We start from the raw sequence: 15,726 nt of genomic DNA on the forward strand, positions 1-15,726 counted from the left end.
AGCTTTCTGTTTATCCCTTCATATGTCGCATATTGATCCTTAGAACTAGTTGTGAAGCCAAGCAGGAACACACAAAATTATAATATAATACAGCACTTGTAAAACTCCAACCAGTGAAGGACGAATTTACGTAACATCTCTGTAGTCGTCTTTTTTTTTTTTTTTCTTTGCCTCCGTAATCTAATTTTGCACCATGTTTGATAATCTGGATGCTTGTTGTCTTGAAGTGCATTTTAGCAGAGCAGCCAAGCAATTAAAATGCTGCTCTGTGCAGTTCTTACAAAGACATTGAATTGCAGTGGGTAGGTGCCAGTCCAAAAATCAAACAGGAGTTTTAAGTTTCCTAAGAAAAGGCAATATTTCTTTGTACTGACCTTCCTGCCACCTTTCTTCTTCACTTTGTTGCTCTAAGTAGTTGCTGTTTTGCTAGAAAACTACTTACTGTGAACACCCTTTGAGTTTAACCATCAATTATTTCTATACCTTGAGATTCAGGCAGGGTTACACTAGTAACCAAGGAAGAAGAGTTAGTGGTAGGACACTTCTGAAAACGTATTATTATGTTAGAGGGTCTTGATTTTGTGCTGAAATGCATAGGTGGCAAACAATGGCAGAATTTTAACACCACAATTCCAACTTTGAGAAACGACAAGAAGTGCCAGAAAGCATCACCTTTTACTCTGCATAAAAGCTTGCAGGATGCTTCACTGCTCTGACGGTGATTTAGATAAATGACTTGGCTATCTATCAAAATGTTTTTAGTATGCTCTCGGGCACTTCAGTACACCATTAACTGTATAATTGTTTGAAATTTTTGTTATGCACTGTGTTAAAAAGTTGCTTAGTAATTAGAATAGTTCTCCCTTCGATGTAGTTTATCTCGAGAAAGTGAGTGGGAGTGAAAAATAAATTTAAAAAATGGTTGGTGAAGTAGTGTGTTTTTCTCTCTTCTCAGAAGTTTTCAGTCAGCCTATGACATTTGTGTGGGCTGAGCAAGGAAAACAGAGTCGTAAAAATCAATGACTACCAGCCTACAATGCTGCAAATATTTTGATGTCTTTACAATTAAAATTAGACTGTGAGGTTCAGCATGGGATGTTTATTTTCTCCACGCCGTTCTCAAAATGCTTCAAACGAGATAGGAAACAAAGCTCTTTCTTCCAAATAATGTTACTAGCTATGGGAGAGCTTCAGTGGGAGGGGGAACAAACAGATGTTTCACTAAAAATGTGCTTTCCTCCTATGGTTTAAACTTTCGTATAACTTTGGCGGGGATATCATGGAAACTTAGAATTAAATAAACTTTCCTGAAGTAGGAGGAATAAGCTATGATAAAAAGCTGTCATTTGCAAAATAGTCTTTAAATAACTTCTGGTTTAAAAATGTTCTGTTCATTCACTTCTATTTTGTTAATAACTAGAAGCGTGATTCTTAAAAACAAAATATATGGTGTTTGTTCTTGGACAAGTTAAACACAGGATTACCCTTATCAGAATGGAATGAGTGGTAAATATGTCATTTGTTTAGGGCCTGTGATAAGAGACAAGTGTTGATAACAGCAAAGTTTAGCTAGTCAAAGAAACTCATATTAACAAAAGTAAATAAAAAAAAATACAAGGAAAATGCGTTCAGGAATCTGGTCCCATAACTTTGTAAGCAATGGGATTAGTCTTCACTGCATGGGAATTTAAAATCAGGCCAAAACCTGAATTATAATACGGTGGCTGTAATTTAAGCTGTGAAATTTAGTGGTATATAAATATGGAAAAGCAATTTAGTTAAAGTCTAAATGAAGAATTTTGTCTGATATGTAGAGCAAGTTATGTTTTTAATTTTGGAGAAAGTGTAAGCACTTTATGAGTGTGGATAAATGTATGTACACAGATTATAAAATACTCAAATTCTGAAAAAATGTAAGATTTTATGTTGTATCGCCTGCAAATATGTCAAAAAACAGAATTTTCGTGGTACAGAAAGCTATTGATGGTTTAAAGGTTGCTCCGGTGTTTACAAATACAAAGATAACAATGTTTAATTTAAACTCAAGTGTTTCTCCCTTTTTATGAAGAACTCCGTGATTAAATGAAATGTAATCATAGCCAAATTTTGAAATTATTAGATGTGTAATAGATTTTTTTTTAATCTAGTTTATTGTTTTATTTTTGACTCTGCCATAAAAGCAGTACACCTGCAGCCATTGCTCTAGGCCTGAGAAATATTGCTTTGATAGAGATGTGATTGTAGAGTAAAAGGTAAATGGTTGTTAAGGGAATAATACCTGAATAGTGCAGACTCAGAACAGCCCAGCAACAGTCCCAGGCAGCATCAAGGTTTCAGCTGAAATGCTGGCAGAATTGGCCATCGCAGAGGTTAGGGCAGAGTGCTGTAGGTCTCCAACTTCAGCACATCCTCAGTATGTTAATCCTGTTACAGTTCACTAAGCCAACGCAATCCTGCCACATCACGAATTTTCTAGTCCACCAGGGTCTGCAAAGTAAAACAGAGGGTAAGATGCAACCCAAACATGACCTTAACTTGTGTGGTATTTTTTTTTTTCCTCCCCCTGTGGGGAGGAAAAACCTGCTATGGGTCTGCAACCCAAACGTTAGCCACTGCGTATTGCAAGATGTTTTACAAACACATACAAAATATATATATTATTGTGTTCATACATGTTTATATTTTTATCTGGTATTAGTTACATTGTTACAGGTTTGAAAAGAAGTTATTTATTTACAAAGAAAAGCGTGGACTAAAAATTGAGACTAGAACCAACTGTGCTTTTAATCACGAGTAATTCTCGCTCCTTTCCTTGTAAGATAAAAATCAGGTCGATATAATCAAATTAGAGGAGAATAGTTCTTAAGAGGACAAAAATGACTACAGTTAAGATCTCAAGAATGATTAATTTATACTTTTAAGTCAGCTGGAATTTTCTGTACCCTCGTAGTGTAGCAACGACGATTACCAAGAGAAAACGAGTAACTTTTGGTGAAACGCGAGCTAACTAAGTAGTGCGGAAGTGGGAACGGGACAAGCCCTAAGAGGGAATGAGCTGCGAGGAATGGCCATTTTCCTTTGGCCTTGGAAAAAAAGTCAGTTAATAAAAGTCTTCGTCGGTCTTCATTAATTAAACAGGTAAAAAATGAGAAGGCGCAAAACCAGAGTAAGTTTGCTTGGTAGGGTGTAGTGTTTTAGCTAATAATGTAACATAAAAGCCTACTACCCACTGTGTTTTGTTACATTTAGAAGATAAGAAATTTGATGATGGCAGAAGTTATGGATGTGGCAACAGAGCGTGGCGTGGTGTGGGCACTCCTGTGGCATGCAGTTGTTGCTTGGGTTCGGTGGGAAGTGCTCGGCTGGAGGGGATCTAGAAGGTATTAACTTTCAGAAAGTTCGTGAAGATAAAAATCCAGAAGGCATACGTTTTACTTCTGAATTCCAGACTGTTACGGTGTTTGGGTCAGGTTCTTGTTCCCTGGGAGCACTGGAAATACTAGAAACATCTGTGCTCAACAGAAAAAAAAAAAGAAAAAAAAAAAAAAGCTCGGTACTTTATTTTCTTTCATCTTTCTGAATTTAAAAACAAACATTTTGAAGTGAAGGACTTGTAATCTGCATTCCCAAGTATCACATTGCTGCAGGTGTGTTTGCTAGTGCCCAGAAGGCAAGATCTGTTTGAACCAGGTTATTTACTTTAAAGTTCATTTATAAACTTTACAGCTAAATCGCCAGGACTGATTTGCTTAGGAACGTAGTCTCTATTTAAATTTTTGTACTCGTGGCTTAATGCCCTGAAGTATGCGATGAGAAATGTTTGTTTCTGATCTTCTTCAATACCCAGATTTTCTCAGTCAAGACCTTGCAGGGGGGTATTTTTCTTCCAAATTAATTGAAACGAGAGCGACTGATTCCCCGTGTAGCCTCCAGTCTAGGACGCCCGATTCAGCTGCTGGCGCAGGAAAACTCTTAATGGACGTGCACCACTGTCAAAAACTCCCGCAGACAAAAATGATGAGAGGCATTCGCTGGTGAAGTCAGGGTGGGATAAGCTCGGAGGAAAAGCAATGTATCTTTGGGTGACTCCCCGCCTGCCTAATGCGTCTGTGCAGTGAAGGTGTAACTTGTCAGAACAAAGCTAGCCTGGTGCAGCGCTGCCTCGGAGAGGGTTACGCTGAAGTTAAGGAGTTGAAAGGGAAGAGATAATGTTTCAGACGGCCAAGTTACTCATCCTCGCGTCCAGCTAAATCCCCACTTAGAGCTGAGCGCGCTTCCCAGGGCCGTGCTCATGGCGTGCCCGTATCACCCCCGCACCACAGCCCCGCGCCGGGGGGCTCGGCCTGGGGGTCACGCAGCCAGCCCCGGGGCTTGTGAAGGGGGACGTGGTGCTGGCAAGGGCTGCTGCTGCTGCTGCACCTCAAAAACCTTCGCAGGTCTGTCTGGCTGTAATGGGTCGGTGCTGGCCTGAGTGCAAGCGGGGGGACCGTCCCTCGCCCCCTGCCCGTGGCTGCCCGGGGCCGGGCCATTTCCAGCCTCGCGAGGAAGGATATCAGTTGATGTCTGAAATGGCCAAGGAACTTCAGTAAATAGACTTTACCCTTCAGGATCCACAGATCCTGGCAGCGGCTGCGAAGGAGGGTGGGGTTGTACTTTTCCCCTTCCTGTACTTGGACACTTTTGATTATCCAGACTTTCTGGGACTGAGCAGGGCTGCCTAATAACAAAGCCTGCATAATATAATTGCCTAAATAGGCCTATTGTCCTTTTCAAGTTGCTGCGCTGTGAAATCCTTAAACTTTTCGCTGGAAACGTTACTTGCAATGTTTAGATAGCTAAATGGCTGTCGCGAGGAAGGGATCCCGTTCCCTCATTTCTCACCGCTGCGTGGTTGAGAAGCTGATTATCCTCCTGCCCCCTATTGATGTTTACTCCTTTTGGGAAGCAAATATTTTAGCCCCTTCTGGCAGGGGAAACTGCCAAAAGTAATAGGGCTGGAAATACAAAGCTATGATTGATTTTGACCTTTGCTCATGTGCATGAAGTCTGTCCCCATGCAGTGTGACCCATGCCACTTCGTGCTGAAATCCAAGCCCTTTCAAACCAAATGGAACCACGAAAATAGAAGGCATGAAATGCTCCAAACTAGTCTAAAATAACAGAATAATCATCTCCTCCGTACTGCAAGAAAAAGGGTAGGCAGGAGGGCAGCAGAACTGGATTTTGTAGCAGGCAAACCGCGAGTAATGTCTTTCGTCTGCTGCTGCCTTTTTATGAGAACCATATTCTAGGTACAAAATAAACAAACTGATACAATGTGGGAATGGCTCTTCTGTGTAGCCTTTCAGTCACCGTAATCTTAGCTGTTCCTTTCAATTGTAATGGGTAAACAACTTCCAGCAAAAAAAAAAATCTGGATTTTAAAGTGCTTTTTTGAAAGTAATCTCATGTTTGGGATTTTATTAATCCGACGTTGCATGAGCAAATGTGTTTCAAAAGTTAAGAATGTCAGAAACAGTAGCCTGAAGTTAGCATCCTAAATCTACATTTCATGGCTTCGTTTCCAAAAATGCTGAGCATCTGAGAGCTCCCTCAGCACTTTTAAAAACAAGCCACATATTGAAAAGGCCAGATATTGTTTAGAACTTTCATTTAATATTAAAAATTTTAAAGGATTTTCCCATTTCACCTTAACTACACGGAAAAGCAATTAGATGACAGTTCACAGCACTGAGTGGAAATGGAGACACTTGCATGACAAAGCAGGACTTATTTTTAACTGCATATCACTCTTTTTCTATGAATTTACAAGTTTTTATAATTTGAGTTTGCAGAATTCAAGATATAAACCACAAGCCTATTTTTTTTCCATGTGTTTTGTCTGATCTGTTATTTCTCTGCTCTGTTTGCTTCCTTGCATGTGAGCGGACTTTTTCTCAGACAATTTCAAACTTGTCCTCCTGGTGTAGGTTTTAATAGCTAGCTTGTCTTCTTCGAACTCACGCTCGTCATTTGCAGCGGCTCTGGATTGCTTTCCCAGTGGCAGTGAGTTAACGTGGCTGTGCTCGCTGCACATTTTGCTTATTTTGGGGGGGGGGGGGGGGGTGACTCTCGCTTCCTTCAGTTCATTTCAGCGATCTGAATAGGAGCGGCGAGCCTCCATCATGTGACGGGGCAGCTCACGGCAGATCACCAGCATGGGGTCCCTGTGTGAGAACTTCTGTTGTACATGACAATCTGATAAGGATATCATGTGGTTTCGGAACACATTCCCGCAATGTTAACTTCTTTGTCCCTTTATTTGGGAGTAGGCAGGAGAAAACTCAACAAACCAATGCCAGCCCTTATGCAACTGACCCCACTTGCTTTTAGCATTCAGTTTGAGTTTTACAGCTTCTTCAAATACTTTTGTTGAGAGATGGAAATATAATCCAGCAAGTCTGTGTAAAGAATCCTGGACACAGAGTATATAATATACCTTCTGTTCCCCTTGGACAAGGTGATTTTTCTTTCCCCTGCTTATACCATATATAAACTGAATATTATAAAACTATGTAAGCTAAATATATACACGCAGGCGACACATGTACGGGTTTAATAGGTTAAAGCTTGAGTGAGTATTTATAAATTCTCAAAGTGCTCTGGATCTTCACCGCTAAGGACATGGTGTTAAAGTCCATCCATAGTTTGGAGGGATTTCCGTTTCGTGCACTTTCGGTGACTTACATTTTACCCTGTAAGTGCATCCCCTAAGATAAAGAGCAGAGAAAAGTCTCACAACAAAGACCTTTCTTTAGCACCGCTGAGTTTCATTTGATGATTTGGAGGATCTCTTTCCACTGAACCATAATACTTTTCTCTAGGCTCACATTGTATTTTTAGCAAGGATCTTTGAACAATAAAAAGACAAATTAAGTGTATCTTTGTCTTGTAGAGCCTTATCTATTGAAGCACTTGAATGCACTCAGCCCTCCACCCTTGGTTTTAATAGGAGTTTCAGACACAAGAGTGCTTGTATGACTAAGCCTTTAACATATTTATGTACCACTACTTCAATGAAATACTAGTAAAAGCTGTTGCTGTTTTGCTGTGATTGTTCAGCACAAGGAACAGCCAACATCGCTTTTTGTCTTTGAGAAAAAATAAGGATTATTGTCCTTTCAAACCATACAGCAGCGATGTGGAGCGACTGACCGAGTTGCCTGGTGTTGCACCAACCAGAGACAACTGCTGCAGTGGGATCCAACACAGATTGCCTTCAGTGGGTGCTTCAGTGCTGGAGAGCCATTTGTGTCCATAATACACAAAGAGTGGAAGGAATGGTTCATTCAGGCGAAGAAAAAAAAAAAAAAGTCAGTGAAATTAAACAAAAAATCTGTTAAATCATGTCATTTTTTTTAATCTGAATGCAGTTTGTGGTGAAACACGTAATCCTGAGATGGCCATTCCAGTGATCCTCCGGAGCAGGGCATTTTGTTATTTCTCAGCCACCTGGCTGGCGGCACACGGCCCATCCCAGAGGGAGCTCTCTTTGCCTGCAAGGCAGCATTGGCCTTTCTTGTCCTCTTCCAGTCTTGTCCCAAAATCTCTCCTCTGCCAGCCGGTGACCGATGTGAAGAGCATTTGCAGGTCCCTGCATGATAAGTGGATATATTGGGGGCTGAGTTGTTTGGGACATTTCATTTGTTCACAAAAACCAATGTCAGAGAGAGGTGTTTGGGCACCCGCAGCCCTACGAGGCCTCTCTGGCGCCTCAGGCACGGTGCCCGTCCTGCCGGGCCCCGCTGCCCTGGGCCCTCTCCTCCTCCCCAGCCCCGCTCATGTAGTCCTCGCCTTGTACCAGAAGAGCCACAGGGAAGACCAACGTTGCCTGTCTTGCCAAGACTGAACATTCACTCGCACAGGAAGGAAGAGGACTTGGAAAACTGTGTAACAGTGCCATCTGGTGATACCTGCCCAAACCTTTCCGTTCCCGAGCGCGGCGTTTGATCGAAGACGGATGCTTTCCCTAGGCCTCCAGCCCGGACAGGGAGGAACGCCTGCGTGCCCCACAGCTTGTCTCTTTGTTTTTTGCACAGCTCCCCCTGTTAACCTAATCGAAGATGCTATCTTCTCTACAAACCTTCCCTTCCTAGCAGAGAGCACTAATCCATCAATCTGCATTTTTGGCTTGGGGCACGAGTCGAAGGACTGGCTAAAAACGTCATGCACGTGTTAGCTTTTTTATTGTTAAGATCAGGTCCTTAGGGGGTTTTGTTTGTTTGCTTTTAAAGAGTTATTCATACTTCTGTCTCTCCACCTCCAACTTGAGGAGACTTTTTTTTCCACCCCATCTTTCAGAGTAGTCCTTTGCATTGCTTTGTTGTTTGGGTTTGCTTCTTTCATTCATTTCTGGAAGAAATTTTATTAATTACTGGGTTGTTGTGTGTCAGATCCTCCTTAGTGGCTGGCTGGGAAGCCTTGGAGACCTGTCTTTGTTAAAGATAGCTCAGTTTTCACCCCACACTTCGAACACCAAGATACAAAACGCAGAACAAATCTTGGCAACGACAAACCCTATGTCTTTCAGATGTTTGTGCAAAGTATCTTTGGTGAGGGGGGTGAATGGAAGAATAGACTTTCCTCAAATCCTCATCTCCTGGTGAAGCTCAGCCTTCCTTTCTGCATCTCGAGAGCACATTCCAGTTGTGCTTTTCTGGCTGCACACACGGTCACAGGCTATGAGGGTGAGGTATGTGAGCTGCTCATCTTTCTGCGTTTCGCGTGTGTCGCTGCATTCGCTTCTCTGAGACCAGGGCATTATCTTTCTTAAGTTTTGCAGCGAAGCTGTCAGCTGATTGCAAGAAGTCTGAGCTGACTCACATCCTTCTCTGTTTTTTTCCTTATCCAAATCCTTTCCTTTCCCTGTGTTGTGGATAGATATTGCAACAGTTTGTGGATGAAGCACGAGCTACGTGTCGGGAAGAACTGTATGTCTGGATGCAGTTTGAGAAAATAGCTTTTCCCCTGCCTGTGAAATGGAGCCCAGTGTGAACGCTGCAACTGCTCCAAGTAGCTTTTTTCACCTTCGCTAAAATGTGAAAGCAGAGCTTAATTACAGCATGTTACACTGATACTGCCCAGTAATACCGTGTTTGTTATGCTTCTGCTATCCTTAATTCCTGTGCAGAGCAAGAAAACACTCTGACGAAAAGAGGTGAGGAAGGAGTGACGCAATTAAATAAGATTAAATCAGAGTATCAGTTGCCCTGGAACACATACTTATTTGGCTCCTCACCAGCCGTCTTTTACCCCATTTTTCAAAGAAACACATATTTTCACATGATAACTCTATTTGAAATATTAATGCTTGCAGGGCTGCATTACCTTTGTTTGTTCATCAAAGTCCATTACTATGAGAAGGCTGCTGTTCCTTAGGCTGTTCCAGCTTCAAAAGAATTTTAGGGCCTGGTCTATTGGAAAGCTTGGGGGTATAATTAGTGAAAATGGAAATAGATGCAAGAGAAATTTAGTTTCTGATGTTTTAATTTAGTGTAGTACTGCCATGTGTTGTTGAAGAGGATTCTTAAAGGCAAACATAATTATTTCATTATGGTCTTCAGAATGCTTTCATTGGTCTTAATGACAAGAAGCTGCATAAGGAGTCATACATTTTAATTAGACCTTCTTATATTTACATCAGATAAATAACAAATAATTGATGAAAAACAAGTCTTCTGAATGGATGATTTCACACAGAGCTCTGGTTACAGTTTAATGATAAAACATTTCTCTTATTGCTTTGCATTTTAATTATCTAGAATTATTACTCTAGCAGAGATCTCAAAATACTGTTTTTTCCATGCATTTCATTAGATTCACGACTAATTTATATGAATCTGAAGCTAAAAGGTGTTTTCCTATGTAAATCACTTACAATCAATTTCCAGCTTTATTAATTTCATTTTGCTTTCATTTCTTACATTTTGATAGCTTTTTGTGTCTCTGTTAGTCTCTTCAGTAAAAGCTAGTGGGAAGATGAATCAGACTTTGATATATTTTCAGTTCCCTATGCAGGATCAAGCCCTGCCATCATTAGCAACCCAAACTCCTTTAGAGGTCAAGTGATTGTGACATTGCAGGCCTTATCATGGAATTTTCTACGGAAAAAAATGGTGCCTCTGTCTCATCACTTAGTTGAAAGTTGTATTCTTAAATTGCTTCAATTTATTTTGAAAATCTTGCCAGTGCCTCTTTATAATTGCGTGTATGCTTGCAGGTGCATTTACAATACCCATATTCTTTCTTTTCTTTACCCCCTGTGTCCAACACTTTATAATACCAGGAAAAACGATTTTTAGAGTTTTGCTGCTTGCAAGAGTCTCTCATGTTTGTATGCTCTCCAACATTTCATTTTTGTAACAAAACATATTTCACATGATTCATTCCTGAGAGTATACTGAACACTAATTGTTGTTATTGATTTTAAATTTTGCAACCATTCCAAGTAAGCCAGATGAGTGGCAGATAAAGAGTAATAATCCATGGAGTTCTGCAAGTGTTTCATGTTTGTCTGTAGTACTTTATGTGATCAATAGTAACTGCCCCATTGAAACTAACTGCTGTATCAAATAACAGTAAATCAAATGAATGTGCTTACAGATTATTTATTGAAAGCTTTAATTGTTCACTGGGGCCCTGCTTATCTGAGGAAACAATACAACTTAGTGATCAGACAAACTGGTTTGCAAATGCCGGGGATGCCATGAAACAGCGGGGTGTCCCCTCTGCCTGGGCGATGGGGGAGTTTTCCGCAACGTGCCCCTCTCCTCGCTGGGGCTGCCCATACGCTGTGGCTGCCCGTAGTGCTTGGTCCCAGGGTAAATTGGCCAGAGAGAAGTTTTCCAAAGAGCCTCTCTTGGTTTCACAGTTTACTCTTTGTAGTAGTAGTAGTAGTAAGCTCCTTGGATGACATATCTGGTAGGTTAATGTATGGAAAAAGCACCAGTAATTTCCCTGAATTTCCAAGAGATATGTGTGTAATGAGAGACTATACGAGATCCGGGCGGAGAAAAGGAAGTGAAGAAAAAGCACACTAAACTTACACTGTGAATGATTTCTAACTAACAACCCTGTGCTGTACTAACAGTGTACTAATCCCTTAAAATGGCTGCTCTGCCTTGTCGCAGTTACTCCATGAATTACTAGTGCCGTAGGTCAGAGGTTTTCTGGACCTTAAAGCGAAATAGATAGTCTTACAGACAGTTTCACCGCTGTCCTCAATTTTTTGAGTAGCCTTGGTGTATTGTCAATTATGTTTTGCTGTGGCTTCAGAAATGTTTCAGTGTCAGCTGAGACCTAAAGCTGTCCTTCAGCAAATTCGGGAAGATGGCACTGAAAGAATTTACACTTAGTAACGTGTCTTTCCGACTGTGACAACTGAAAAGCGTTTGTACAAATAAGCTTAATTTCTACAGAAAATGGTGGCCCGAATCTCTCAAATATGGCAAGAAAAGTTTTTTCCATAAAGAATGCATATTTTGTGAAACATGCTTATATGCATATGTATTATATCGGATAATCATATTATTGCAAAATGATTAAACCACAGTCATCAAAGATCTTCTAGAACTGAATCTCACTTGAAAAAAATAATTTCCCTTTTTCGAAACATAAACTTTGTCTTAAGTTTCTTGGACTTCAGGTGTTGGATTTGTTACTAGATCAGGACTGAATGCTGCTTGTCCAGCTCTTTGGAGTATTTCCTCTTTTGAAATATTTCCTTTATGTCATATTCTGTGTAAAGTGCAGTTGACATCTTCCTTGTTTGTACGGCTGGAATAATGCTGTAAAACATGAGCAGGGTAGCTGGGTAAAAAAAAAAAAACAAAACAAAGTAGTTGTTGAATAAGAAACACCAGGTGACTAGGAAATACTGCTAGCACGTATCTGTTTGTCTGCAGTACAGTGTGTGCACATTTTTTTCTCTTCCAAGTGAGAATCGCACTGACAGGTGACATAGAGATAAAATTATGAGCATTCATCACTCCGAGGGATTAACAGGAAAATCCACTGCAGGTAGAGAGTCAGAGAACAGTGTTGGAAAATGCTCCAGTCACGAGCTTCAGTCACGGTGCTCATCTTGTCTCTAGTCTCTTGTGAATGCCTCCTTGTACTGATCTTTGGTCCTCTAGGCAGGGGGCAGAGATCTGCTCTTAGCCACAGCTGCAGCGTTGCTACCGCTTTGCTCTAGGACACCGAGCTCCTTCCCAGCTTTCTGTTCCTTCTGCACCCACTGAGAAAAGGGCGTAGTGATACTTGCCAGGTTAAGTGCACCAAGGGAAAGTGAATTGCACCCATAAACATCTAAAGAGATAGATATAAAATATTATGTAGGCACAGTGACAAGGATGTCGATTTACAAGAAGAAATCTGGTGCTTAGGTTTTCATGGTATCTTCCTTACTATGCTACCATCTTTTGTCTAGCAGGTATTCAGTTCAGAAATACTGCAATTCCGTTCAGGCAAGCATTGCAGCTCGATAACCTGTGTATTTTATTTGCACATCCCTCAAAAGATACTGGTGGTTCTCAGTTTTTAAATATCCCATGTGAACTCAGATTTCTTAACGTCAGCATGGGAAATGTTGAGGTGTGCTGCTCCTAGGAGTGCTCCGACCTCATCTGGCACGTTGAAGGGACAAAGGAGAAGAGAGTTTGGCCCTGTTTTGGTCTCAGATGCCGTGTGTGTAAGTGCGCTGGAGGATGTCAGAAAGGTTAAGATTTGGGCTGCCTGCCCTTCTTGTTGCAGATAAGCCCGAGTGATGAAAGCCGTTTTTTCACTGTTATTATGTCATGTCTAAATGGAAATAATGTATTGTTTTAATTAAACCCCCACAGCTGTAGCAATGTAGCAATGTGGGTGCAATTAGGCTAGTGTTAAAAATAGTCTTATGCATTCTTAACACTTACTAGGGAGGTGAGCTACACGAACGTAATACATCTGTACAAGCACAGGAGCCCCAGAGATTCCCTGCAATAGTACTGGGGGCACGGGCGACGTTCCCTGGGACACGGGCTAGGTGTAGGAAGCTGCCTTTCCAAGAAGGTAGGAGGTTTTGCCTCCTGGTTTGCTGCCTTCTCCTCTGCGGGAGGCTGCTGCTCCACGGCAGGAGGAAATGCACGGCTCCATTTCGCAGCCCCGAGCCTTGCCAGCCTCAGCAAATGGCCCTGTTTTCGCAGAGGCATCACTGGGAAGCCGGACACATGCTCTTCCCTCTGCTCTGTGGGAGGGTTGGTGAGCTCCAGCCCTAGAAAGGGGCTGGGGGAGGCTGTCTGGGGGTTGCTGGTTCAGCAGATTTCATTACTCAACGAAAAACATACCTCTGAGCGGCATGACGCCAAAAAAGTCTGCAGCGAGGGCCCTGGAGTGAGATCCCGAGCAATGAGATAAGCTTAACAATTGTCTGTTGCCTTGTAAAAAAAGGCAAGTGACTGTGTGACAGGGGGCTGTCAAGGAAAATAAAGAGGAGCCCTCCTTTTCTAAGGAAATCAAAACTCAGAATTAGCAGAGCCATAAAAGCCTTCTAAAGTGAAAGCTGGAAACAATACATTTTTAATAAAATGGGCAGTTACTCTAATTGCTGAACCCCTACTGTTCAATTTCTTTTAGTGCCCTTATTCATTAAATTCAGCATACTTATACTTATTATTTACAGATGTATGCGTTTCAACTTGTTTATAGAAACCATGCTTTGGAGAGAGCAGTGGCTGGTATAATACTAATTTGTAAGTGTTTATTGCTGCCTATAATACGCAGTTTTTAAAACAATTAAAAATAGCGTTTGAGCTCATCATTGGAGTCAACCCCAAACTGCCCATGAAAATTGAAATATTAGTACTGTGTCCTGCCTTAAAGGTTACAGGCTGTTTGCAGTGGATTGATAACATACCCATTAAAGAAGAATTTACCTGTTCTTAAAGACTTTAAGCTCAGCGGTCCAGCTTCTAGATATTATTCTAATGTAACCCATTTAAACATATGTGATGGAGTTCATAATTGCCCTTGTAAATGGGAATAGAAAGGAGGGTATATAAATCAATTAGTGCTATCCAGCAGTGTGGCTGTAATACAAATTAATTGGCATGATAGGCATTTTAACTGCTCCTGTACTTCTTGAAGTAGTTTTGATTGCTGAATTGGCTGTTGTTGAGCCACTGTATTAATTTTAAGATCTAAAAATACCTAAAGATGAAAATGTCCTGAATTAATGGTCCTAAAGTTTGAGAAATAAAATTATATGTAAACCACCGCATAGCCAGGCAGTTTTAGTGCGTTTCCAAATAGAGCACAACAGTTTCATTTTGTCCATGTGGTACTGAACAACTGTATAATAGTAGTACATGATTAAAGATATGAAAACACTCATTTTCTTGCTGGATGCAAGCCACAGCAAAAAGTTATGATAAATAGTGTCATAAGAACATGCTGAATACATAGGAAATAAAAAAACTAAAAAATTGGCAGACATAGTAGTACTGAAAACTACTACCAACTTGAGTAGGAGACTAGTTTTGAAGAATAAAATAATTCCTTCATTCCTTTAGTATAATACTCGGGATTATTCTGTTTGGATGCTTGAAAAGATTTGAAGATAAAAGAAAAGCGCTCAAAGTACAGTAAAACATTTAATAAATATAAATGGAGGCTTTATGACTTAGTGAAATATCTGAATGTGTATAGCGATTACAGTAACAGTGTCGTTACCCTTGCAATTTTTATTTATTACTGAAGAGACTCAATCTGAGTTTTCTCCCATTTATATGTTTACAAATCAAGGGTCTTTTTTGGAATTGGTGGAGTCATGACACTGTAAAACAGATCTGAAAATAGAATTGCACCTCTTTCATTTTTAAATGTTTTGTCCATCACGTGACTTTTTTCTTATTAGCGATCCCATGGGGAAAGCGTGCTGAATTTGTGACACCACAGTAGTATCAGTAGGCCACAGAAATAGGCTCAGTTTTCATAAATAAAGAATAAAGAGGCTGGAGTCCTCATCCTCTGTAAACTGGTGTGGCTGCTTTGCCTGTGCCACTTTGCTCCGGATGAGGATCTGACCTTGGAAATTCACTGGTAAAACAAACAGGGCTTGAATTGTAAGAAAACTTCTTTTTCAAAGGAAAATCTACATTCACGCAAATGGTAGCATGATTTTCTTTGATAAAGAAGATCCTATTTTTCAGTTTTGCAGTCATATGAAAATTTCACTCAAGATGGATGGAGTTCTGCATGGTAGTGGCCAGCCGGAAAATCACCGACCTGAAAAAAACACGGAGCTAGCATCTTTCGGATGTTTTTCTTCAGTTTTCCATACGATTTATTTTTTTCACGTAACATGTTTTCCTTTTCACTTTGAAGGTAGGCTCCTAATACAAAGTGATGAGCCGCTGCCCTGCAAACTCTGCCGTGCCTGCCAAACCCTCCGGCCATCCTGTCTGTACACTTACTTTCACCCCAGCTCCCTCAGAAACACCTCGCGGTGTCTGCCTGACCATTTATCTAGCGAAAGACGCTCCTGCTCTCAGTTTCTAGCGCATCATTAAGTCTGTCCTGAGAGTAACACCAGTATAACCAGACGCAGTTCTCGTCTCTAACACAATTAATCACGGCAAGTTTCCACCTTCCACATTTGCTCAAGTGTAAACGTGTCTCTCTAGCTACTCATATGCATAAACCCAAATGTAG

General features: G+C 40.9%; 1 protein-coding gene across 8 annotated transcripts in view; it reads left to right on the forward strand.

Annotated features, from left to right (window-relative positions):
* RARB (retinoic acid receptor beta) overlaps positions 1-15,726 on the forward strand; it is a 331,576-nt gene that overhangs the window by 240,211 nt on the left and 75,639 nt on the right. The window lies entirely within an intron of this gene.

This window comes from Anser brachyrhynchus (genome assembly GCF_964034855.1).
Source record: "Anser brachyrhynchus genome assembly, chromosome: 2".
Taxonomy (NCBI): domain Eukaryota; kingdom Metazoa; phylum Chordata; class Aves; order Anseriformes; family Anatidae; genus Anser; species Anser brachyrhynchus.